This window comes from Callospermophilus lateralis, unplaced genomic scaffold, assembly GCF_048772815.1.
Source record: "Callospermophilus lateralis isolate mCalLat2 unplaced genomic scaffold, mCalLat2.hap1 Scaffold_105, whole genome shotgun sequence".
NCBI classification, from domain to species: domain Eukaryota; kingdom Metazoa; phylum Chordata; class Mammalia; order Rodentia; family Sciuridae; genus Callospermophilus; species Callospermophilus lateralis.
Genome location: NW_027510702.1, coordinates 1,410,406 through 1,435,784, shown reverse-complemented (window position 1 = coordinate 1,435,784; position 25,379 = coordinate 1,410,406). Strand labels below are relative to the sequence as shown.

The following is a 25,379-nucleotide window of genomic DNA, read 5'->3' as shown; positions in this document are numbered from 1 at the left end:
AAAAGATCCATTGGACCTTGCCATTAGAAAGCAAATTTACAAATTCACTTTCAATAAAATCTAGGGTTTTTTCCCCAAAAAAAATATCATTTAAGAGTTAAAATTTATCTCAAGTTTCAGTTAAGGTACTGGAAAGCTTTATGGTTTCATCCAGGAAGATAATATTCTAAAGTATAATCAATTTATAATATGCATATGACAATATTGTTATTGTAGAATAATCATCTGCTTAAACTAGTAATACAATAATTTGTTAGTGTGGTTTTAGGTTCATTTTGGATTCAGGACCATGTAATATGCTTGACTAGTCAATTAGTCAGGTTATTATAATATGCTTCTAGCTTTCCTTCAAAAACAATACAAAAAACCTTTAAAAACGATGTCAATTTTAACCTGTACATCCACAGAGCTTCAGCATTCACTAAGTAATTTATGGAATTCCCATGGAAACAATTCATTCTAATTATTGTTGCTCTATTATACCTAAAATTGCAAGTGAATTTTCTCTCCGATTCAAACATTGTTATCTCTTGAATTTGTTGAATTATTAATTGATTTCCAAAGTCTAATCATCTCAAGGTAAAGTGCTAAAATCATGATTCTGAATTAAAATTCAAGAAAAGTTTTGCAAATCCAGATTTCACAGCGGAATATTTCTAAATCATATATTACAGTAAAGCATGAAAACGTTACATTTTCATTGCTTGCTTTATATCTGTTCCACTAAACCTGAATTAAAAGCCATAGAAATTTTTATGTTAAAATTAATTGGAAAAATACATTTTGAACGTGACTCTCAAGACATTGGATAACAGAAGTAAATTATCCCCAAGAGATAAGAAACAAATAAGTTGGACACAGAGTTCTACCAGATGATTTTCTGATGAAGTTTCTCACTAGAAATCAGAAAGTAGAAACTCAAGCACAGTCCAATATTCACCCTGAATAGAGGAGACAAATCTGGGAGTCTGAATGACCAAAGCTGATACGATAGACAGGAAAGGGTGCCTGGGAGGAGAGAGCTGCACAGTAATTGCTTTAGAGACCTTCAGAAAGTCGCACTGGACTATACCATTGAGTCCTTACAGGAATAGGCAGGTAAAGACACTACTGTGAACTAAAGGAAAGTCTAATTAAAACGAGAAAGAAATCTAGGAATATACAAACAACAACAACAACAACAACTCTGAGTCTGTAAAGGAGAAACGTCCATGTTGGGGTGTGGAATGGGGGGTTTGGGACTATTTGTGAGTCATGAGCCAGACAAATTAACTAAGTGTCCCAAAGTAACTAGGAGGTATGAACACACTGAACAGCCCATAAATTACCTTGCAACTTTTCAATTTTCTCTAAGTATTCTGGAATGCAGCAAAGCATAAACTAGACATAGAAAGTGACCATTAACCTAATCAAACTAAGAGACCATGCCCCTTTGGCTAGATAATCTGATTGACCACCTGATGGCCACAGACATTCATGTAAGCTAAAGCCAACATGCCAGACCAGGCCCCTAATGGGGAAACATGGTCTTGCTCAATATTTCCCAATCCTGAGGAAAATCCAGGCCCTTTGTATTATAAATATTATACCTTAATTAAAATTAAAAAACAAAAATTTGACCATAAGCCCTTTTGGCAGTTCTTTTTCTGGAATTAGCCTGCATTGTGCTCTGAGAATTAATATCTTCACATTTTACTTTCTAATGTAGCTTTTACTATCTTTGTTGAAACCTTTTGCATCCTTAGATTACTTTCTGCAACATGTCAAGAGTCAATAAATTAATAAAAGAGGCCTCTTATGCCTCTGAAGAGACTTCCTCAAACCCCCTAAAGGTGACAAAAGGATTAGAACAAATAGTGCTCAAGATTCACTTTGGGCCAGAAATAGAGCATGCTCCAAAACCAAGTGGAGAGCCTCAGAATTCAGTGGACATTCGTAGAATAATCAGATGGATGTTGGCTCAGTAGTAAGTAAAAATGGAAACTAGTGAACAAGATGGTAGATTTAAATTTTGAATATATCAATAATCAAGATAAATGGTCTAAATGCTCAGATTGATAGATTGTATTAAAGAGCAAGAATCTATACCAGCTTATCATAGTAACAGTAAAAAAAAAATAGCTAAAGTTAAGTCAAAAAATATCTACAAGAGATAGGCTAGAGTATTCTATGGTAAAACACAATCCCCAAATTCAGTGATGAATGTGAGGGTTTATTTTTATTCACTCTACATGTCCTCATTGGAACAAATGTAGCTCTACTTTATATCAATTTTATTCTGAATACAAGTTGATGGAATCAAAGAAAGGAGTATAAGGAAGTATGTGATGTCTCTTAGAACTTTACCCAGAAGTAAACCATGTCATTTTTGTTTATCTCAAAAAAAAGCTTAAAGAAAGTGAAAGTAAGCCCAAACTTTAAAAAATGTGTAATTATAATGTATATATGCATATAACTAATAAAAATAAAAATACATTCCAAAATATATTAAAATGCTTATAAATAAGAGCAAGACACACAGCACAAGATTTGTGAATGGTATTTCTTCATGTAGGAAATGGGAAAATGATTAATTAAATGAAAAGATACTCAATTTCCTTAGCAGAGAAATTTAAATTTAAAAAAAATACAATGCAATTCCACTTTGTATTCACAGATTTCAGGGGGAAAATGTCTGAGAATAACAAGTGTTGGTAATTTTTTTTATGCATATACAGAGAAACTAGAGAGAAAAATAAGATGATGGTAATTACACAGTTCATTCAGATAGTGACAATCTCTGAGGAAGAGGTGGGTAAGCATGGTCAGGATGGAAACAGTTTATTTCATTTTGAAGATTATATTAATTTAAATAGGGATGGATAAGGCTAACATACTGCAAGAGAGAATACAAGATACAGTGGCCTAAATATTCCTATCTCTCTCTACATATTTTGGAGGTAGGCAGTGCAGGTTGGTATGGCAACCCTGATCCATGCAGTGATCCAGAGACCCCAGTCCTTCCATGGTGCTCCATAACTGCTACCTGGGATATTGCCCTCATCTGCTTGATTGAAGGACATTCCTATCATGTGTGTTGCAGAATAAGAGAATAAGAAAGCAGGACAAACTTCAAAGAAATAAATTTATTTAAACTGGAAAAAAAACTCAAGAGATACCTTTATCTCTTCTTCTCCTATGCTGTGGGCCTGATAATAGATTAAAATTTGCTAAAAGGGAGGCTAGACTCTATAGCTCTACATGAAAACAAGGAAGAAATACATTAAAGACAACTAGCAGTTTGCCACAGAAATATTCTTTTTAAAGTACATGATTAAAAAATTATTTCACTAACAGAAAATTAAGACTTTTTGTTAAGAGAAAAAAATTTCATTTTCAGCACAACTTGATTCCACATATATCAAAGCTGATAAATTTTTAGTGCAAGCTGTAGAAAGCTGAATTTGTTTGACCCTGGTGTACTACTCATATTAAATCTAAATGAGGAAAATTATCTGTCCTGAAAAAGGAAAATGAGTCTTTTGTTTTGTTACTGGGTTTTTTGTTGTTTTTTGTTTGTTTGTTTGTTTGGTACTGAGAATTGAACTCAGGGATATATTACCACTGAATTACATCCCTAACCTCATTTATTTAGAGACAAGACCTTGTTAAATTGCTAATAGTCTCACTAAATTGCTGAGGCTGGCCTTGAACTTCCAAATTTTCTTAGCCTTCCACGTAATTGGGCTTACATGTGTGTACCACCATACCACACAGTGAAGCTTTTTTTTTTTTTTAGAAAAAAAAAACAACTATCCATACATTCATTTTATGAAATCTATAGGATTGATTTTCAATCCTTAAATAATATGAATATATGGGTTCCCCTTTTTAAACTAAAAATCCCTGACTCTTTTCCCTCAGTGGTCTTTGTGTCATATGTGGTTTTAACATATATAAAACTTCAAATGAAGCAAACCCTTTTTAAAATTATTATTAATTAAAGAACATATACAGAGTCAGAGGACTTGAAAACATGAAGGAATTCTTAAGTTTCTCAAAAACAGAAAGTTGACAAAGAAGTGTGAGGTGATAAAAATGTCTTACTTTAGAAGAGAAAAATTGGAGTTTTGAATGGTTCTGAAATTTAATAGTTTAGGCAGAACAGTTCAGAAGCGTAACATTTTTTTGAATTCTAAGGTTTGAATAATAGACTGGTTGTAATGAATTCAAGACTCAGGATCCACAATTTTAATCAGTCTGTTGTCATTTTATGCTATTGTTCTAAATTTTGATCTTTATATTACTATTTCATCATTAATATTGTTTCAATTAATGACATTAGAATAAACTCATTATTGTTAAAACGAACAATACTTCAGCATTATAGTAATACAAAAACAATTTAAAGGGGCTGAAAATATAGCTCAGTTGGGAGAGTACTTGCTTTTCATGTGCGAGGCTCTGTGTTCAATCCCTAGCACCACAAAAAACTACTTAAGAAACAAAAATAAATGCAAATATATAGGTATTAACTATTGCAGGAACATTATAAAGGAACAACTTTATATTTAACAAATTGTCACTTAAAAGAGAATACTAGTCACAAAAGTTAGTAAATGAATTAAAAGAGCATTAATTGTTTGGTATTGTGCTAATAAATATGAAAATGAACCTAAAATGGAAGGTTTTATTCATTACTTAAGAAGACTACAGAAAAAGTTGGAAGAAATAAAAATACATATTAAGGATATTACTTCCCAAAAATCTCGTTTATTTTATTGCTGACAAATAAATGGATAAAACAAAAAATAAATGCTGGGGGAAAATAGTAACATATCTGACTTATGTGAAAAAAATTACAGAAATTTAGTGACAAACAATTTGAACATCTGTGGTCTTTACTACAATTTTATAGTACTATTAAAAATGTTCTTGTAATAGTACAAGAAATCTAGACATATGAAGGCAATTAGCTCAACTTTTTATTGTTATTTTAATTCCATAAGCACTGCATTTTGAACTCAGGAAACTTTAATTTTTTTATTTAGTCAAATTTGTTGATCCTTTATATACCTATTTGCATCATTTTTGTTCTTCAGAAGTTTCTGTAGGTAAATAATTATTCCTAGATTTTTCTTTAGTGCTTAATTTTAAGTGCTTAGTTCCCCTTTTATGAGAAATGTTTTATTGCACGGAATAAGTTGCAAATATTTCTTAACTTTTATTTCCCAAATGGCTAATTTTCCCAACATCTTTTATTGAAAAATGTTATTTCATGTTTGTTTTCTTACAATATTTTTTCCATTCATTAACGGTGATGTGTGAGATCTGATTCAGGGTCATTAACTTTGTTTCACTGGTATTATTTCTTAAATTATGCACATAAATTTAATGATTTTAAAATTGAAAATTTTATCATGCTCAAGAAAAAGTCCATGAAAATGTGTAGACAAATGACAATAAAAAAGTAAATAAAAGATGGGCTATTAGTCTGTGAGTATAGATTTGTCATAATCAAATCTGAAAAAAACAATTATAATACCAATTTTTAAAAAATTTTAAGAATATAAACACATCTTCTTGTGTTTATAGAAAACGTACCTGGGGAAAAAGCCACTTATCTACTTATGGATGTTTATTTTCTCCATGTGTTTTCAAATATGTTTATCATTTTCTGTTTTAAAACTTTTGAATGTTTTTGATATCTTTAAACTTTGCTAGGTTGGAAAGTTGATAAACTTTAGTGCTACCTTATTCTAACTTGCTCATTATTAACCATATTCTCTGATATTAGAGTTAGAAATCCCAATTTACAATTTTATGTCACAACAAAACATAGCAGCAGTTCACCATTAATAATTCTGCCAAAGAGCAAAGATATTGAGAAGGAAAGTGGGTCCTGAAACTATGGAGACATACCGAGATGATAATACTATGTCCTGAATTCATGACTTTGAAATATTAAAATGTATGGCTTTCAAATACCAAGTGATGTATGGGTAGATTAAATTTTAAGAGCTCCCACCTCACTATCCACACTTTTGTGTAATCTCCCTTTGAGTCAAGGCAGAATCTGAGATCTAACAGCATATAAAAAAGATGGTCATGGTATCACTTATGATTATATTCTGTTATACTATAAGGGAAGGGGTTTTAAATATATTACTAAAATATAACTAAAGCCCATGATAAGTAGATTTGAAGATAATTAAAAGAGAGATTCTCCTTATATCCTTTAAACAGTGAGCTCTGTTTGTGAGATTACCTATGAAGGAGAGAACATGCCAAAGACCTGATTGTGGGCTCCAAAATCTGAGATCAGTTCCTGAATGACAGCAAGCAAGAAAACTGAGACCACAGCTGGGTGCAGTGGTACACACCTGTAATCCCTGTGGCTCAGGAGGTTAGGGCAGGAGGATTGCAAGTTCAAAGCCAGCCTCAGCAAAAGCAAGGTGCTAAACAACTCAGTGAGACCCTGTCTCTGAATAAAATATAAAATAGGGCGGGGAATGTGGCTCCATAGTAGAGTGCCCCTGAGTTCAATCCCCTGCATGAAAGAAAGAAAGAAAGAAAGAAAGAAAGAAAGAAAGAAAGAAAGAAAGAAAGAAAACAAAACTGAGACCTCAATCATATAGCTGCAAAAAAATAAATTCTTCTAATAACCTGAATCAGATTCTCCCTCAAAAAAGCCTCCCTATAGGAAAAAAGGTTGGCAGGGGACTTGATTGCCACCCTATGAAACCCTAAGCAGAAATACCAGCTAAGCATTGCCTAGAATTCTGATTCACAGAATATTGGAGATTAGAAATGAATGTTATTTAAAGGGGCTATATATTTGTAATCTCTTATACAGTTATAATAGATAACAGATACATGTATGTCAGAGTATTTTTTTCCCAGAGAGTGGGAAGTAGAATCAATGTATTGGGAAAATTGTCATTGATCAAACCATTTATTTGCTTATCTCCTAATAAACTCTGATGTATAATTGCCAACATTAAAATCATAATATATTGACCACCAAATAATAGATTCAGGGATTTTAAGATAATGTATGTATTACTAAATCATGTTATTTCGATGTAATGTCATAGAAATGGAATTTCATGTCAATATCAATGTCATAATAAGATGTTTATGTTTTATCTGTTTTACAAACCAGCATAAGAATTTTTCACTGGACATATACTTCAGAACAGGAAAGCAACATTTTGAACTCAACAGAAGCTGAAATATATACTATTTTTAGCTTAACTAGAGGTTAGTCCATTTCTTATACACTATCTTTACTAATTTTTTAACACTAAAATCAAGCTTAAAGTTCTACTAGTGTCTTTCAGATGTAGGGCAATTTGAAAAATCCACTTAGAGGCAGATCCTTTTCCAGTGATGGCTGAAAAAATCATTAGAACTTATTTCAAGCACTTTTCTCAGTCAGCATCATGAATTCAGAAATAAAATATCATTATTAATAATTAAATACCAAAATAAAATGGCAAAGCTGTTTTAGATCATGACTTTTCATCTATATAGAACAAATTATCTTTCATATTTTTCTCTCATACACTTTTGCTAAGAGAGATTCATATTCCGTTTGTCAGTGGACTCATCCAACTGTGAAGGTAAATATCTGCCATCCGATCTACTCAATGGTTCCCTTCTGCTGTTATACTATGTGTATTTTACAGTGCCCAACTCTTTTATTTGATGTCTGAGTCCATTTTCTGCTGGTATAATGGAAAACCAGACTGGACAATTTATAAAGAAAAGGTATTTATTTAGCTCACTATTCTGGAGGCTAGGAAGTTCAAGATCAAGGGTTCATCACATCTGGTGAAGACCTACTTATTGAATCACAAAACAGCATCATGTGGCAAGAGAGCATAAGCAAGACAGAAGTTGGGTGCTGAATTTAGTCCTTTCATCAGGAGCCACTCATATAATAAAAAAATCCACAAGAGCAATTATGGCACTAATCCATTTGTAATAGCAAATTCATGAAGACCTAATCACCTATTAAAGGTCCCACCTTTTAATATTCTGAAAATGGTAATTGAATTTCAACCCAAGTTGAAAGAGGACATTCAACCATAGTACTCAATAAAGGGAATTTGCCAATAACAAATACTCCTGACTCTGAGCATACTTGTCATTCATTTTGCACAGTTTTACAAGCTTCTTAGAAATAATGATTCTCTTTTTGCTACAAGATGTGTAATTTTCAGCAGTAGTTCTACAGTGTTGGTGTCTTTTGTCTCTTTTTGGATGATATTAATTCAATATAGAAAAAAAAAATTTTCAATTATTTTGTCTCAGTTTACCAGAAAGAGAACTTTGAAGATGAAGATTAAACAAAGTAAAGAGAGTTTTGCCCAAAATATACTAAACACTGAAATTAACTACTCATTTAGTAACATACAATATTTTATATTTTCTATGAGCATTTTTCCTCTTCCAGCCACTTGTTCAAAATAGTTAGTGCTATGTTCACTACAAATGCATTACAAACATTCATAATCTACAGTTTTTCTAAAGTCTGTTCTCATTTAACTTTATACTGTTATTCTAAATTTTGGTATTGCTATTAGTATTGCCATCACTAGTGTTATGTATCAATTAATGATGTCACAGTCAATCCCTTAGTTTTAATTGTTGCTATACTTCAGCATCATAGCAACTCAAAAATATTTTAGAAACATAAATAGTAGTTTGCAAGTACCATGAAAATATGTTAACTGAGTATATTTCTATCTTCATAATTATGCATTAAAGCAGAAAATCTCACTGTTAAAGCATAGTAACAATTCAGAAGACAAATTAAGATGATGCTCTTTCTGAGATCAGCTACTTCTAAAAGTTTTTATTAATACTTACAACAATATTATGAAGAAAGTGTAATTATAAGCCCCAATTTATACTAGAAAGAAGGAAGGCAGAAATTGAATAATTTTTCCAATATCTCAGAAGTGTTAAGTGTAAAGTCAGATCATATGAACAGTGTGACTGTGGAGTTGAATCCTCAATAAATATGCACTCTTAGATTTTATTCAACTATTTACTTTTCATTAATTTCAAGCTGGACATGCGAAGGTAGCAATAAAACTGTAGTTTCTGTGGTTTATCTCAATGATTTAGTGACAATGATCTGTTGTAAACAATCTTTGCTATTTTGAGACAGAGTTAGGATTTTCTGTTTACCAGCCCCGAAAAGGGTGGTAGGATAAAGTTATCACCAGCCTCTCCTAAGTGTTTGTGGTGGAAATACTCCAGGTGAAAATGGTTTCTCTATCAATATATGTGAATGTTAAATGAATAATTTGAAGTGATTTTTAACATTTTTGCTTATGAGAAGTGATTGGTTAACCAGGAGCTCTTTTGCCTATTTTCTACATGACAAGAGAGTGAGGGAGGATGATGTTTCAGAAATAGAAATTAACACAGTCAAATCTTCAAATAAGCTGATGATAGAGCTCTGATGTAATTTTCTAACAGGAGAATCCTTTCTGTGGATACAATGAGGCACACCTGCTTGACCAGATTTGTTGCTGATGAACAAACCATGAGCTATGGAATGGTGGAGCATGAATCTGCATGGATCCTGAAAAATGTTCCATAAATACATAATTATGTGACTTCGTGAAAAATGGGGATATTTCATGCCCAAAAAGGTTCTGTCTGTGTTAAGTAATGTAGCCTCCAACATCGTTAAAATCTCACAGGTCAATTCAGGTCAGAGTGTATTGATAATGGCTAAACAAAATCCACGGAGAGACACTGGAGATCCCAGACTTCTTTCTGCTTTTCTTGAACCTCATGATGTTTATCCTTAAACCTAATGGGAAAACTTGATATTCACTCACATCTCTTCACCTCATGAGTCTGATTTGACAATAGGATATATAACATCTCAGATCATGGAGTGCAATATCAAAGTCATTATACATAGTTTGGAAGTCAATTAACTTTGCTAGTAGAATTTTTAAGTTTAAAGAGTAAATTGATTTTTTCTGTTAATAATAGAGGATCTTGCTGCAACTAGATTTATTTCCTCAAGTTTATTATTTTATTAACCAGATTTAAGTTGCCATTGAAACTTTGCTTTTGATGAGACAAACAATAGTGCATTCACACTCCCACAAAACCTTCAGGCTAACTAGTATAAAAGCAACTGTACTCTATCATAACTTATCGTATGATAAACTCATTTTTTCTACCTTAAATTTCAAAACGATTTTTTAGCTTCTAAGTAATATATTACCATTAGTTCTTGTTTTTTTCTATCTGTTTATTGGCCAAAAAAATTATTCTCTACCTGATGGAAATGAGTTTATAACACAATAGAAATTCAAGAGTGAGGATACAATTATCACGTAATGTTCAAAAAAAAAGAGCATTTTTAAAAGTCATTCATGCTCCTTTGTTTTAATCAGCTTTTTCACTGTTGCAACCAAAATATCTGATTAGAACAATTTTAGAGGAGGAAAGGTTTATTTAGGGGCTCACAGTTTCAGAGGTCTCAGTCCATAAGTGGCTGCCTCCATTACTACAGGCTCAAGGTGAGTCAGGACATCATGGTGGAAGGGTGTGGCAGAGAGAAGCAGCTCCCATGGATTGGAAGGAGAGAGAGAGTACTCCACTTTCCAGATACAAATATATACCCCCAAAGCCACAACCCAATTTCAACTTCCAGACACACCCTACCACTTAACTGACTACCACTCAGTTAATCCATCAGGGGATTAACTCCATGATTGGGTTAAGACTGTCACAACCCAATCATTTATCCTCTAAACCTTCTTGCATTGTCTTACATGTGAGCTTTTGGTGGATACCTTACTTCCAAACCATAAGATTCTTTCAACAATATATGATAGAATTTTGAATAATTTTATAATAATTTTGTACCAGATTTTATAGTGCTCAAAAAACATAAAGTCAACTTTTAGGAAATAAAAATGGCTTATATATAATATTAATTTCTTTCAAAATTAAGCTTAGAAAATTATCCCAAGGAAAATAATGATTTATTTATAGTTGTATTGCAGTCATTATAACAAATTTAAAGTGGTAAGTATATACTGTAATCTCTGCAAGATTAGTTTTTGATGCAATACTTACTACCTTTCCTTTTTAGAAGAATAAATAATGAAATGAAGTAAAAATCAGTATGATTGCTACAGCTGGGGAAATGGCTTTGGGAAGAATGCAATCACTGACCAAAACCTCAATCAATTACTCACTAAATGACATATATTTGTTTCTCAATTCTGGTTGCCTCATAGACAAAAATACACACTTTATTCAAAGTTTGCCTTACCACACTAGAAAATGTACTCGCTGTTCCAACATATCACTGCTTATGCCATCACCCTCTCATTTTTCCAAGGGATTAACAACTATTTATATTTATTTATTTATTTACTTACATGATTATTTATCTATCCCCCGTGGAAAATTCACAAAGACAAGGATATTTTCCAACTTGTTCCCAGATTGTATTCTCAGTGTATAGAGTACTCTCTAACACATATGTTTTTATATTAAATAAATAAGTGAAAAAGATAATTCCTTACGCTTTGAACTGGGGACAGATGCATTTTTAATGCTTATAAGCTTTGCAAATACATATCACAATGCATTTATTCATAAATATGGTATACATTTTGTCTTATTGTAACTATAAGTGTAATTTTAGCCAGTACCAGTTTTGCTACATATTTCATAAGTTGGTGACAACTTGATTACCATGCCCTTTTATATGGAAAACTGAGAAAAAGTAAAAATCGTCATTTGTTACAGCAAAGAAACATCTTAGTTCTGAATTGACTGTTTTCTCCTGTATTTTAATTATTACTAAAAATAACTATTTTAAGGAATATCAAACAAGAGAAAGTCGGGAATTAAAATCTTCCTAGCATCTTCCACATAAGCTCTTAATGTAAATGCAAAACTCATGGATTACTTCTCATAAGTTAAACATCATAAGAGTATTTTAGAAGTAGTATTAACACTCTCTAATAATAATAATAATAGAGCCTGAGTAAAAGTTATTCAGTTATCATACAAGTTCTTTCTGACACACAGTATAAAATCGGCATTTTTCTCCAGTATATGTAGTTAATGCAAATGAGATCATAACCTCAACAAGCTTTGGGAATGAACAGAAGGTCCAAGGGTCAACAAAAGTGAGCCTCCTGCAATAGGAAAGGTTTCAATTTTGCCATTTTCTAAACACAAAAAAATGTATCCCTGCAATTCAGAATATTGAATGTCTTATGGAAAGCGAAAGGTCATTTGTAACTGTCCAAAGGATTGATGGAGTTGAGATACCTCCTTGACCTTCACCCTGCACTCATAAAGAATAGTTTCAGATGACAGAGCATCAGGCAAGTTTTGAGAAGAAAAAATCTTTTCTTCTTTTATATTGCATAGCAAGATTGTTACCTGATATTTTCTTTCATAATTGTATGTCAAGATTTAATTACCTTGTGTCTTCCCTCATTAAAAGTTAACTGTCATCTAATGCTGCTGAGCAATGTGATTTGGACTAATTCAAGCAGTTCTCCCTGCCTTTGCCATTGTTTTACATCTCAGTTTCTCCAGTAATTGCTTTGGAAGCCTCACAAACAATGTCAAGGTCATCCTTTACAAATACTAACCACTACATCCTCAACACATACATGCCCCAATTAGTTATTGTCTATTAAGAATACGTACTATGAAAAGCACTCACTTTCCTATAATTCAGTGAGTTTTTAATCCCCACAACTTTTTAAAAAATCTAGTAAAAAATCTTAGTGTAGCTATGAAAAATACAATAGAAATGAGAGACAACACTCACAAGTATTGAATTAGTGTGTATATAGGTGTGTTTATGTGTGTGCACTTACCACATTTGTCAACTGTAAAATATCTATGACTTAAAGTGATTTATAATCTCTAAACTTTGAACTTGCATGATAGAAAATATGTTATTATGCAATACTTTCTATGCAAAATAATGCTACTGACGCATTCTGTGGAGGGCATATGCTTCTGTTTTACTCATAATAATGATGGATTTGAACTGATCCTACTGCCTCTACTGTCATTTAAGCTCCCTTTATATTTCAGCTTGTACAGGGCAGCAGCCACTTAACTTCTTGTGGTTTCCAGTGTTAGACAATTCAAATTTGTAATCCTTTATTTCTCATATATTAAAGAGAATAATAAAGGAAAGATCCTTAAAAGTTCCAGAGAAGATGAGAGAATGTAGAAATAATGCAAAAGGAACCACAGGAAAGTTTTTAAAAGTTACATTAAAGAAAATGAATTGCCGTATTTTGAAATACTGAATAGTCATAATAAAACAAATACATTTATTGATCTTCAGCTTTTTGAATGAATGTATAAACCTGGGTAATTTTAGTAACAAAATAAATACTGAAGATGTAAAGGTACATGCAAATAAGATTGAATTTAGTTTTTTTTTAAGCAATGAAAAAGAGAAAAGTAGATATTGCTATTGTATACTTCAAAGTTGAGAATCAAATGGTAATGTCAACTGTTGAAGAAATACAAAAATGACTATACCGTGCATATTATTTAAATACAATGTTTTCCAATTAAGACATGAAAATACAGCCAACTCTACCAGAAAGAAATGAGAGAAGAAATAGGAGGGAATTGGTAAAATAAGCTAAGTACTTAATTTTTCAAGATTTCAATTAAAACATAGTTATTAAATTTAAAAAAATAGCACTATAATGCTTAATGTAGGAGAATAAAAATATTAATCATTAACAAGTGACTGCCTTTATAAAATGACAAATATTTGTTGAGAGAACTAATGGTTACCTGTTTGTTAATTTTCCCACATGCAAAGAAATATCAGTTTTTGTTTGTTTGTTTTAATTGTGAGCCCCGCTGTACTATTAATTACTTGAAAAACATTTAAAAGTGAATTCAGCTTTTCACAATGAAAGAGATGAATTATTTTAAAACAGAATACAGGCATAGTGAAAAGCTAAGACATAAGAAAAATAGTTTGAGTGGACAAGGGTCTATTTTAGAGGGTTAAGAAAATAGAAAGAAAGGAATTTGAGCTGAAAGAAATATTAGGCAAAACTAAATTTGGTGAAATGAAGAGGCAATCATACATATTTATAAGACCCAAACCTAAAATTTAGAGTCTTTAGAAAATTGACTATAATTGTTTTTGACACTGATAACTATCTGGGGGAAAAGTGATAACTCAAAAGTTACAGTGTATAATTCTTAGATGGTTTACAATGCTGATAGCTCAATTTTAATAGAAATGAGCAGATATTTTGTTTTTAAATTTATCTCCATGGTCCATGACTAGGAACTTCACTTTTTATCTTATAACACTGAACATCTTTATAATAATGTTGAACTATTTAGCACTTTCACCAGCTATGATAATTAATCTTCTGCCTCAACTTAATTAGACCACGGAATACCCAGAAAAGTGGTTGAGTATTATTTGGAGATGGGTCTGTGATAAGTGTTTCTGACAGAGCTCATCACAGGAATTGAACTGAGGAAAACAAATGGCCCTCCCCATCTGATCCCTTGAGGGCCCAAACTGAATAAAAAGGCCAAGGAAAATTAAATTCATCTTTTCTTAACTGCTCTAGCTAGAATGTCAGTCTTCTCCTACCCTCTGTGCTCCTGGTTCTCAGGTTTTAGGTTCGAACTGGAGTCTACACCATCAGTTTTCTAGTTCTCAAACCTTAGAACTATGAAAATGTTTTCCTGTGTCTCCAGGTAGTAGATGGCAGATCATGGAACCTCTCTGCTTCCATAACCATGTGGGTCAATTCCTTATAAGAAGTTTTATTCTCTATTATTTCTCTGTCTCTTCTATTTCACTGGCCTGTTTCCTGTAAAATCCTGATTAATAAGTCTAATTTTCCAAAATTTGACCATACTGAAAACAAAATGAAGATTTTGGGCATTAATTTTCCTCAGGAACAATGTGGGGCAACATAACACAAAATAAATTATTTTTATACGTACTAATACAATATAGTAAAATATACAAAATACAATATAGTATTCTCCACATTAGACATATCTTTTCCTAGGTTCTGTCTTCTAATTCTAGTCTTCTGTATCTTTCACTCCATCTGTCCTCCATATACTTCAGTTTGCACATGCCTAATTAAAAAACAAAACAAAACCTGAAATCTGACATTTACCCAAATCTGAAACTCTTTGATTGCCAGTAAGATGTCACAAGTGGGAAATGCCACAATTGGCCTCATGTAATAGGTTGTAGTCAAAATGCAGGTGCATTAAAAAAGGTTGTATAAAATATCTTCAGGTTATGTGTTTAAGACATGTGAAACACAAATGAATTTCATATTTTAACTTGGGTCTCACCTCCATGACATCTCATAATGTTTTTGTGAATATTCCTAAATCCAAAACCATCTAACATATTTAGGCTCTCAAACATTTCAAATAAAACATATTTAGCCTATACTCAAATATGAGTCTTCTTTTTGCTATCTCTTTTAATTATACAATTTCTTTTTTTGAAATTTAGGCAAGAGCCATAAATGTTTCTTACTACCTAATCAATGGCTTTTTTTCCTCTTTTTAATTTTATTTATTTTAATTTGATATATGTGACAGCAGAATGAAATTCAATTCATATTACACAAATAGAGCACAATTTCTTATGTCTTTGGTTGTACACAAAGTAAAGTCATGCCATTCATGTTTTCATACATGTATTTAAGGTAATGATGTTCGTCTCATTCCACCATCTTTCTTACCCCCATGCCTTCCTCTCCTTTCTCTCCCCTTTGCCCTATTTAAAGTTCCTCTGTTCCTCCCATGCTCTGCCCCCCACCCATCACCATTATGATTCAGTGCCGCAGTCCGGCTGCAGCAAAATAACAGGGGGAATGAAGAGCAACTTGTGTAGATTGATACAGCTGGAGTGGGAGCCATTTATTGTAGGACAGGAGGGGTATATATACATTACACACAGCTTATCTTAATTAACATAAACTAGATACAGCAGTCAACCAATAAGGAATCTCCACACTTAAGAGCTCACTGGCATTACTTCACAAACCACTCCCTCTGGCAAAATGCCAGGAGCCATCTTGACTTGTTTACAGATCCTTGTATCAGAGAAGACATTTGGAATTTGATTTTTTGATTTTTTTCAATTAGCATTATATTCTCCAACTCCATTCATTTACCTGCAAAGGTCATGATTATATTCTCTTTTAATGCTGAGTAATATTCCATTGTGTATATATACCACATTTTCTTTATCCATTAATCTACTTAAGGGCATCTAGGTTGGTTCCACAATTTGGTTATTGTGAATTGTGCTGCCATAAACACTGATGTGGCTGTGTCCCTGTAGCACACTGTTTTTAAGTCCTTTGGGTATAAAACAAGGGGTGGAATAACTGGGTCAAATGGTGGTTCCATCCCAAATTTTCTGAGGAATCTCCATACTGCTTTCCATATTGACTGCAACAATTTGCAGTCCCACCAGCAATGTATGAGTGTGCCCTTCTCCTCACATCCTTGCCAACACTTATTGTTGTTTGTATTCTTAATAGCTGCCATTCTGACAGGAGTGAGATGAAATCTTAGATTAGTTTTGATTTGCATTTCTCTAATTGCTAGAGATGTTGAGCATTTTTTCATATATTTGTTGATTGATTGTATATCATCTTCTGAGAAGTGTATATTCATTTCCTTGGCCCATTTATTGATTGACTTATTTGAGTTTTTTGTTTGTTTGTTTGTTTGTTTGTTTTTTGGTGTTAAGATTTTAGAGTTCTTTAAATACCTAGAGACTAGTGCGCTATCTCATGTGTATGTTCTAGAAATTTGTTCCCATTCTGTAGGCTCTCTATTTACTTCACTGATTATTTCTTTTGCTGAGAAGAAGCTTTTGAGTTTGAATCCATTCCATTCATTGTTTCTTGATTTCAATTCCTGTGATAAAAATTATGGAATGCTTCATGAATTTGCATGTCATCCTTGCATAGGGGTCATGCTAATCTTCTCTGTATCATTCCAATTTTAGTATATGTGCTGCCAAAGTGAGCACCTGATCAATGTCTTTTGAAAACATTTAATAATCTTAATACATACTTATGAATGTATTTTCACATTCATAAGTGTCTTAAGAATACATTTTTTCCTTGAAATCATGTATTCATAAGCAATACCTTTGGATCCTTGCAGTTACCCAGTGGAATATGTAATATTGTGAATGCTAATTTGTTTTTGATAGTTTACTGTTCACAAAAACACTTTGACAAACTGTTATAAGCTGACTGTATTCCCTTGTAATTTATATATTGAAATCCCAATTCCAAGTAACTTAGAATGCAATCTGATTTTTTTTAAATTTTTTCTTTTAAGTTATTTTATTCTAATTTGTTATACATGATAGCAGAATGCATTACAATTCATATTACACATATAGAGCACATTTTTCATATCTCAAAATACATTCACACCATTAGTGTCTTCATACATGTACTTAGGGTAATGATATCCATCTCATTCCATCTTCTTTTTAACCCCCATACCCCCTTCTTTCCCCTCCCACCCCTTTGCCCTATCTAGAGTTCATCTAATCCTCCCATGCTCCTCCTCTAGAATGAAATACTATTTGAAGACAGAATCTTTAAGAAGATAATAAATTTAAAGTAAGATCATTAAGGTAGGACCTTTTCCAATATGTCTTGGGTCCTTATAAGAAGGAAAAACTTGTAGAAACAAAAATTGACATTGGGAGATGATATAAAGAGACACAAGAAGACAATGTCAACCTACACACCAAGGAGCATGCTGGAACATTTTCTCTCCTTACAATGCTCAGAAGGAAACAACCCTGGAAGTTTGGACTTTTGTTTTCCAGAAGAGTAAAATGATAAATTTCCACTGATTGAGCCATCCAGTTTGTGATTATGATAGACATTGTCAGCTGAAACACGCGCCATCTTATTTGATGATTATATGTCCATCATGTTTTTCATTGCTATTTTCATTTAAGTGAAAGAAGGAAATGTGTACTATTAGATTTTTTAAAAGCCCTGTATTTATTCCATTGATTCTCTCTGACAGTAATTCCCTTCCTTGTTTTTACTTCCAGCTAAACTCCATTTTTGAAACACTTTTTAAAGCATGTTTTTCTTCCAGAGGATTGGCAGGGATAATATGAAGTAAATTTTGTTCACCTTCCCTAATCACACTCAGTGCTCAACTCAGATTTTGTAACTTTTCCTTCAGAAAATCCTTTAAAACCCCAAATTAAATTTACTGTGTCTTCAGAATCCCGCACCCTGCAGCATCATGCAATCCCATCACTAGTGACTCCTTCAGACTCATCTTAGTCTTCTAATGTGCCCTTTGCTCTGACTCCATTTTTAAAAGTCTGAAACTATGCCTAGAACTTTTATGCTTGTCTTAAATCAGGCAATTCCTGTCTTTCATTTCCCATATAAAGGTAACTTTTTCAACAAAACTCTCCTTTGAACCTTCTGTTTTCCAGGACAGTGAAACAATAAATTTCCACTGTTTCTATCTTTTTTCTTCTCAAATCTTTCTATTAAGCAATTTCATAGACACTTGTATTTCTTTATCAAAGAATGTGCCTCAAATATAATTAAATGTAACAAATCTTTTAATATTTTAATTTTGTCAAAAAACACACAATATAAAATTTACCCTCTTACCTATTTTAAGTGCATGCCCATAAAATTTTTTTTTCTCCTTGATGTCAATTTCTTGTGACTGAAGTTATGTTTTATTCATAACTTCTCAGCTAGTATCTCACATAGGACATAGAGGATGCTTATTTGATGTTTAAAAAATATTTGTTGAATGAATAAATTCTTTTTTTATTTGCTTCCCTTCAATCTTGATGGCAAAAACTGTGTGCTAAGCAACTCTGAATGATTGACACATAATGCATCTCAAAAAATATTCTGAAATCATTCATTTATTTAAAATATTTGTTAAGTGCTTATAAAATGCCAGACCCTATGTTTAGCCCTGTAGACATGTCTATGGATAAGACCAACAAAAATTTGCCTCTTGGGTGTTAAAACTTGTGAAATAACAGAATACATAAGTAAATAAATACATAGATGACATAAATAACAATTATCTTATGTATGAAGGAATTAATAGCTTAGTGATATGGTGTAGATTAACTGGCCAGGACTCAGTTCACAGGTACTCAATAAATATTTGTTGCGTTTATGAAGAATGATCATAGACTGTGTGGAAAAGAGAGAGTTCTCTGATGAGATACAACTTAAGTCTAGAGCTAAGAAGTTGACCCCAGTTATGAAATTATATGCACAGGGAGTTAGTGAAATATCATTTAGACAGATAAAAATGAAAATTTATAGAGTTTAAATTGCAAAATAATTGGATTTACACAAGCAAAAGAAAGGACTAGTGAAGCTGAATTTGAGTTCAATAATGTGAATTTGGAAGATTAGATAGCAACCTCACAGGTAGAGAGCTCAGCATTCACTGTCAGTGCATTAACCACTGGAGAGTTTTAAGATTGCAGTGTAATCTGGCTTGTGTGTTTTTTTGAAAAATTACTCTGACTCTGTGCTTAATGGAGTGTAATGGGCAGAGGCTGAGGCAGAAGCTACTGTGTTAAGGAGGCTGTGAGGTAGCATCTGGATAAAAGATAGTAGCACCTTAACTCACATGGTAGAAGTTGAGATGGAAGAAAGAATAATTTGTTCAGAGTTTAGAGCCAAGAAAATTTTGCCAGGGATTACCTAAGGAGTTTATGAAAAAGGCAGGTTTCAAGGTTGGTTTCTATTCCAAATCTCTATTCTTCCTATGCATTCTTAATCCAATTATAAAGTATTAGTTATGCCATTAGTATAACCTAGAACTATGAAAAAATTAACTAAGTCACTTGGAGTTTGAACACAGTCCATCTAATTAAATTAATTCTGGATACAAATTGATCTCTTTTTCAATTCTACAGCTCATGTATTTTGTATATAGCTTGTGTTCAACAAATATTTGTCAATGCATGTCTGAATCTTAGATGAGAGAAATGTCCAAATATAAAACATCATTACATATTTGGATTTGATTTGGGAATTCATTTTTACTACATAAGTATAAAATCTATTGCATTATAAAAATTACATTCAAAGATATAAGAGCTTTAGGTTCAGAGTTTAAAGATGTGAACCACATATACTGTGTTTAAAATTCTTATAAAAATAGATTGGAAGAGTAAGAGGAAAAATAAGGAGAAGAGAAATAGAAAAAGGAGAGAAGAATCAAAAAGGAAAAGTTTATCGGAAACAAAATGTGAAGGAAAAAAACTACTGGCTTGAACATTTTCAAAGTCACTTCAAAAATGCCTCTAGCCCTATGCACTAAAAGTGTTTACCACAGTTTGCAGATGTTTCAACAAAGTGCAAATTTATACATGTTCTATTGAAACAAATTTCATCAGCTTATAACACTTGCTGATGAGAGCTGCAATTATTCTGTAATTATTTGACAAGTTTAACTAATGAGTTATCAGTTGTTCCCCTTGTTATTTATGTGCCAATAATAATTTATTTGCAATTACCTAATCCAGATCTTTTCTATCCTGTATAAAAATGTAAGTAATATTAACAGTTTATATACAGGTTTAATGCCATATAACCTTGTACCTAAGTAAAGCTTTTATATTAATATAATAAAAATGAGTATAAAATTCACCATTCCATTATGGGCAAGAGTACATTTATCTTAGAAGTCTATCTTGCCTCGCTGTATATGGGGCAATGGTGGAATATATTATTGATGTTTTCTATTAGATAATCTACTTGGAAATGAAAAGGAAAATGAATAGTTACTAAATTTTATATTGACCAGATATTATAGGCCAATGCTACCAAAAGAAAAAAATAAAAGAAAGGAAGGAAGAAAAAGAAAGACAGAAACTTAGAAAGAGAATTTAGCAAAATTGAATCAATATGAAAAAGGCCAAAGAATTGCCCACTATAATTAATAGCCCACTGTCCAGATTACCAGCATCTGGTATAGGTAAGATACACTGCTCTATATATTCTTTTGTAAACATTGTGATTTAAATCGTAAATTTATCTACACTGGTTCTAAAATTTCTACAATTCCCATATTGTTTAGAATGTACAGTCTCTGAGATAAACAGACCTGAAGGACAAATTCAGCACATATTGAATTTTATTTTTTCAATTTAGAAGAAAACAGTCAGGTTTATATTTGACTGCCATCCCCAAATCCTGTTCATCATGGAGAAATTTCCCATAGTCATAACCAAAAATCTTAACTTATACAACATTCTATATTTCGCCATTGGTGACAAAATCACAAGTAATAAGTTTCACGGACTGCAATTAACCCCAGAGAGAAGGCTTGTTATTGGTACAACATTTGGTTTTTAAGGTTTGAAAATGTGTAATAAATTTATACATTCTATAAGAGCACACTACTTTTTCCAAAGAAAGAAAAAATGGAAATGTTTAAAAATTGTTGTTCCTAAAGGCACAGCTCTTTAAATGATCTATTATTGTTAATTGTTTAAGAATTTAAAATATCACATTTCAAGCAACTGATCAATCTGTGTTCATTTTAATGTAAGTATTATCAAAAACATTAATAATACCATCCTTCATAAAGAAATGATATTTAACTCTTTAGAGAAATAAGAAAAAAATGCCCATGATTAAATCAGAAAATGTTCTTGTTTACAAAATACCAAAATTTTGTTATTTTGAATAACCATTCAGTCTAAAATGTCATGAATTTGGATTTTTAGAATATTCTAATCATTTTTTAAAAATGTGACTCTATTGTGCTTTGGTGTGATCAAGATCATGAAAAAAAAAAGATATTTTCAATGGCAGACCTCTCTAATCTCAAGTGAGAACCAATAACCTTTTCCAATGTATTGTTACTGAGAAGCTTATATAACCATTCACTATGCAAGGAAGAATTCCTATGCTATATTATGCTATATAAAATCCACTGGGAAATAAGTAGGTAGTAACTATGGGTCACATGTTTCCCATATATCTCTGTTAGGAAGAATTCTTACTACTGAACCCATGTCTATTTAATGATTTGTAAACCACATGCATTGCTAAATGCAAATATATTTTAATGACCTCACATTTTGGTGCCACATTGTGGGCCTTCGGACTTATAAATTTCTGTAAAGCAAAGTAGAAAGTAATATTTTAAACTGATAGGAAATTGTGGAAAATGGAGCATGATGAAATAAAAACAAAAAATTAAGGGAAAACATTTGTTGGTATTTTTCCCTACAAGCCTATTTGTATGTGATAAGACAAAGGAAAAGGTAAAGATAGAACACATAAAAAATGGAGTAGAGCAGAGCACTTATGTTTCCTCCAATACTTTATTCTCTTCATTCTCCTTAGATTTTTAAATGTCATAAGCAATGAATGGATGTGAGAAATGGAACATGTAAAGGGTGTAATTAGAAAATCAATTATCTCAACTTTGCAATAGAAGAATAAAATACCCAATTAAGTCATAGGGCGGCAATAGTTTAAATTTATTGGTGTGTTTTTCATATGGATAGTAAAATCCTTTGGATATTTTAATATTGTTGATATAAAAACCTCTATATATTCTTCATAAAAAAATAACATTAAACACACACATGCATGCATTATTCTATACTTGGAATGTTTTGTATGTCTAGACTCCTAGACATATATTCTGCTATATAGAAAAATAGTCCCACAAAGAATGGACTCTACAGTGTATCACAATGGAAAGCCAATGCTAGCACTATAATTTATTAAGAGATTAATCTTGAATATGTTGAGAATTTCCTCAAAGCTTCATTTTCATTACATATCAATTGAGACTACAATCTTCTTTTATGACTTTTGGGAGGGTTAGGTGAGATGCTATATATAAAGCAATCAGCAAACACAACTATCTCAAAAACTGAGATTATATACTGATTTATTTATTAATTTGAAAATAAAAATCAAGAAATAATAGGATAGTTTAAATTTTGGGTCCTTTGAGTACATATGAATTTAAGGTAGGTTTGGTTGAGTGAGAATTTCCTTTTTAACTTTGATCCAGTTCTAAAACCATGCCTCAAAGTCACATTATGGAAACATGATTATTAACAATTTACAAACTTTTGTTATCTATTCTCAACACTATTCCAAATATCATTTCACCTCAATTTATGTGATCTGAATATAAAGTGAGATTTGTGCTTTAGATAAATACCTGGTCTTTGTGCAAATTCTTTTCACTTATTAAAAGTGAAAAATATGCATGTGGAGTTTCTGTTGAGAATATCACATTTTATATATATATATATATATATATATATATATATATATATATATATGTGTGTGTGTGTGTGTGTGTGTGTGTGTGTGTGTATAAAGAAAATCTCAGTACCCAAATAACTAGTTCAGCAAATCAATCATCAATTTAATTTTTAATTTTTAATAATATTAAATATACAATGTGCAAAAAATATTTATTTTTCTTTTACTGCAGTGACACTAGTGTACTATGTCTCAGTAGAAGAGATCTGATGTTGACCTTGTCTTCATTCAACTAAATAAAAGGTATGGAAATGTTCTTTTACTAAGTAATGAGAATACAAAAACTTGTGCTCAATTTATACATAAGTCCAACATGATTACTTTTGAGCAAATCTCAGAATGACTTATTTCAATTCAGCAGTCTTTGAAAACAAATCTTTTTATTATTTGATGAAAATACTAATTTATTCATTTGTTATTATTGTTGGTAATCTGTGGATGAAAAGGGACAACTGTATTTCATTAGTTAATTTTAAATTTGTATTCACATTTCATTAGTATTTATGTTGATATGATAATTTAAGATTTTATGAAAAGTGTAACATAGCAATGGTTTTGTTGTTGCTGTGGATTTCTCTGACATTTTATATCCTTACAGTCTTCATAGTGTTTACATCTTATAGCTACAGGATGAAGATGCAATCAGTCATGCAGAGAGTCAACTGTATTCTATTACTTTGAAGATATATTTGCTCAATTCTAGCATGAGAATAAATTTAAAGTTCCTTAATCATTTTGATCATTTCTAACCCTCACTATTTTTAGAGATGCCAGGTATTTTAAACTAAAACTTTACAAAAGATAAACATTTATATGTCAGGGCTTATTTTTAGAACTAAATTGTAGTTACCATATGTATAAATGATGACACCATTGAATTTATTTAGGCAATGATTATTTAGTTTCCTAAAAAATGGTGCAAGAAATATATACACATATTGTATGCATATAAACTTTACTGAGAAAACATTTGGATGATATCAGGTAAAACAGAGAACATGACAAAAATGCCTCTTATCTAATCACAGGAAAATCAATCCTTTAGTTTTTTTTCTTTTTCCCCATGATTTTGTCCAGTTTTCTCTAATTATGCAGTACTTTGTTTGGTTTCACTTCTTCAATAATACAAGTAACACTGCAATAAACTTTTAAAATGGAATATTTATTATGTTTTGCTGTTTTTTTTCAATAAAGGTCCCAAATGAGATTACCAAATTACAAATTATGAATATTTCTACAGTTTAAACTTTTACTACAGCATTCATTTTTACAATTTGGAAACAATTATGTATATCTTTTCTAAACTTTAAGCTAGTTTGTCTTGCCACAGATGATACATAACAGTATATATGAGGCTATTGTAATCCTAAAGTGTAATGGGTCATAAAGAACAGAATAAGAATCTCCATGACTGAGATTTTTCTTAAGTAGAAGTACAAATTCCACAATTTAAGCACCAAATGCTTGAATAACATGCTGCTAGATAAAGAAAATCAAGAAGACAAGCAAGTTCCTTGGAACTCAAAAATTTGAAAGGGGTATAGCATTCAGATTGGCAAACCCTATCATAATATTAAAGATTGAATGGTTTAGAAAAGGGAAATGCATTTTCTCCCAGTTGTAAAGAATGAATCTTTCCCAAGACCAAGTTTCCATCAGGGTTATACCTCTAGTGAGGACTCTATTCTTGATTTGCAGATGGCTGCCTTCTCTTTGTTCACATGGCAAGGAGTAATAAAGAGGTCTTGAGCTTTTCTTCTTGAATGAACCCACTAACCCTATTATTAGAACCTCACTTGTATGACCTCTTTGCATCTTAACTACTTTCTAAAAGTGCTATCTCCAAATGCAGTCTCATTAGGATTTAGGGCTATAATAAAAGTTTGATTGAAGAGTGGGACCCAATTCAGTCCATAGTAAGTGGTCAATGATTCTTTGTACCAAGTTAGTTTTAAATATAGCACTAAACTGCCGCAGTCTGGCTGCAGCAAAATAACCAGGGGG

General features: G+C 31.7%; 1 non-coding gene across 1 annotated transcript; it reads right to left on the bottom strand.

Annotated features, from left to right (window-relative positions):
* Positions 1-16,964: 16,964 nt before the first annotated feature.
* LOC143386254 (U6 spliceosomal RNA) lies at positions 16,965-17,071 on the bottom strand. The gene has a single exon (XR_013089558.1). It is a non-coding gene; the product is annotated as a U6 spliceosomal RNA (small nuclear RNA).
* Between the last annotated feature and the right edge of the window lie 8,308 nt (positions 17,072-25,379).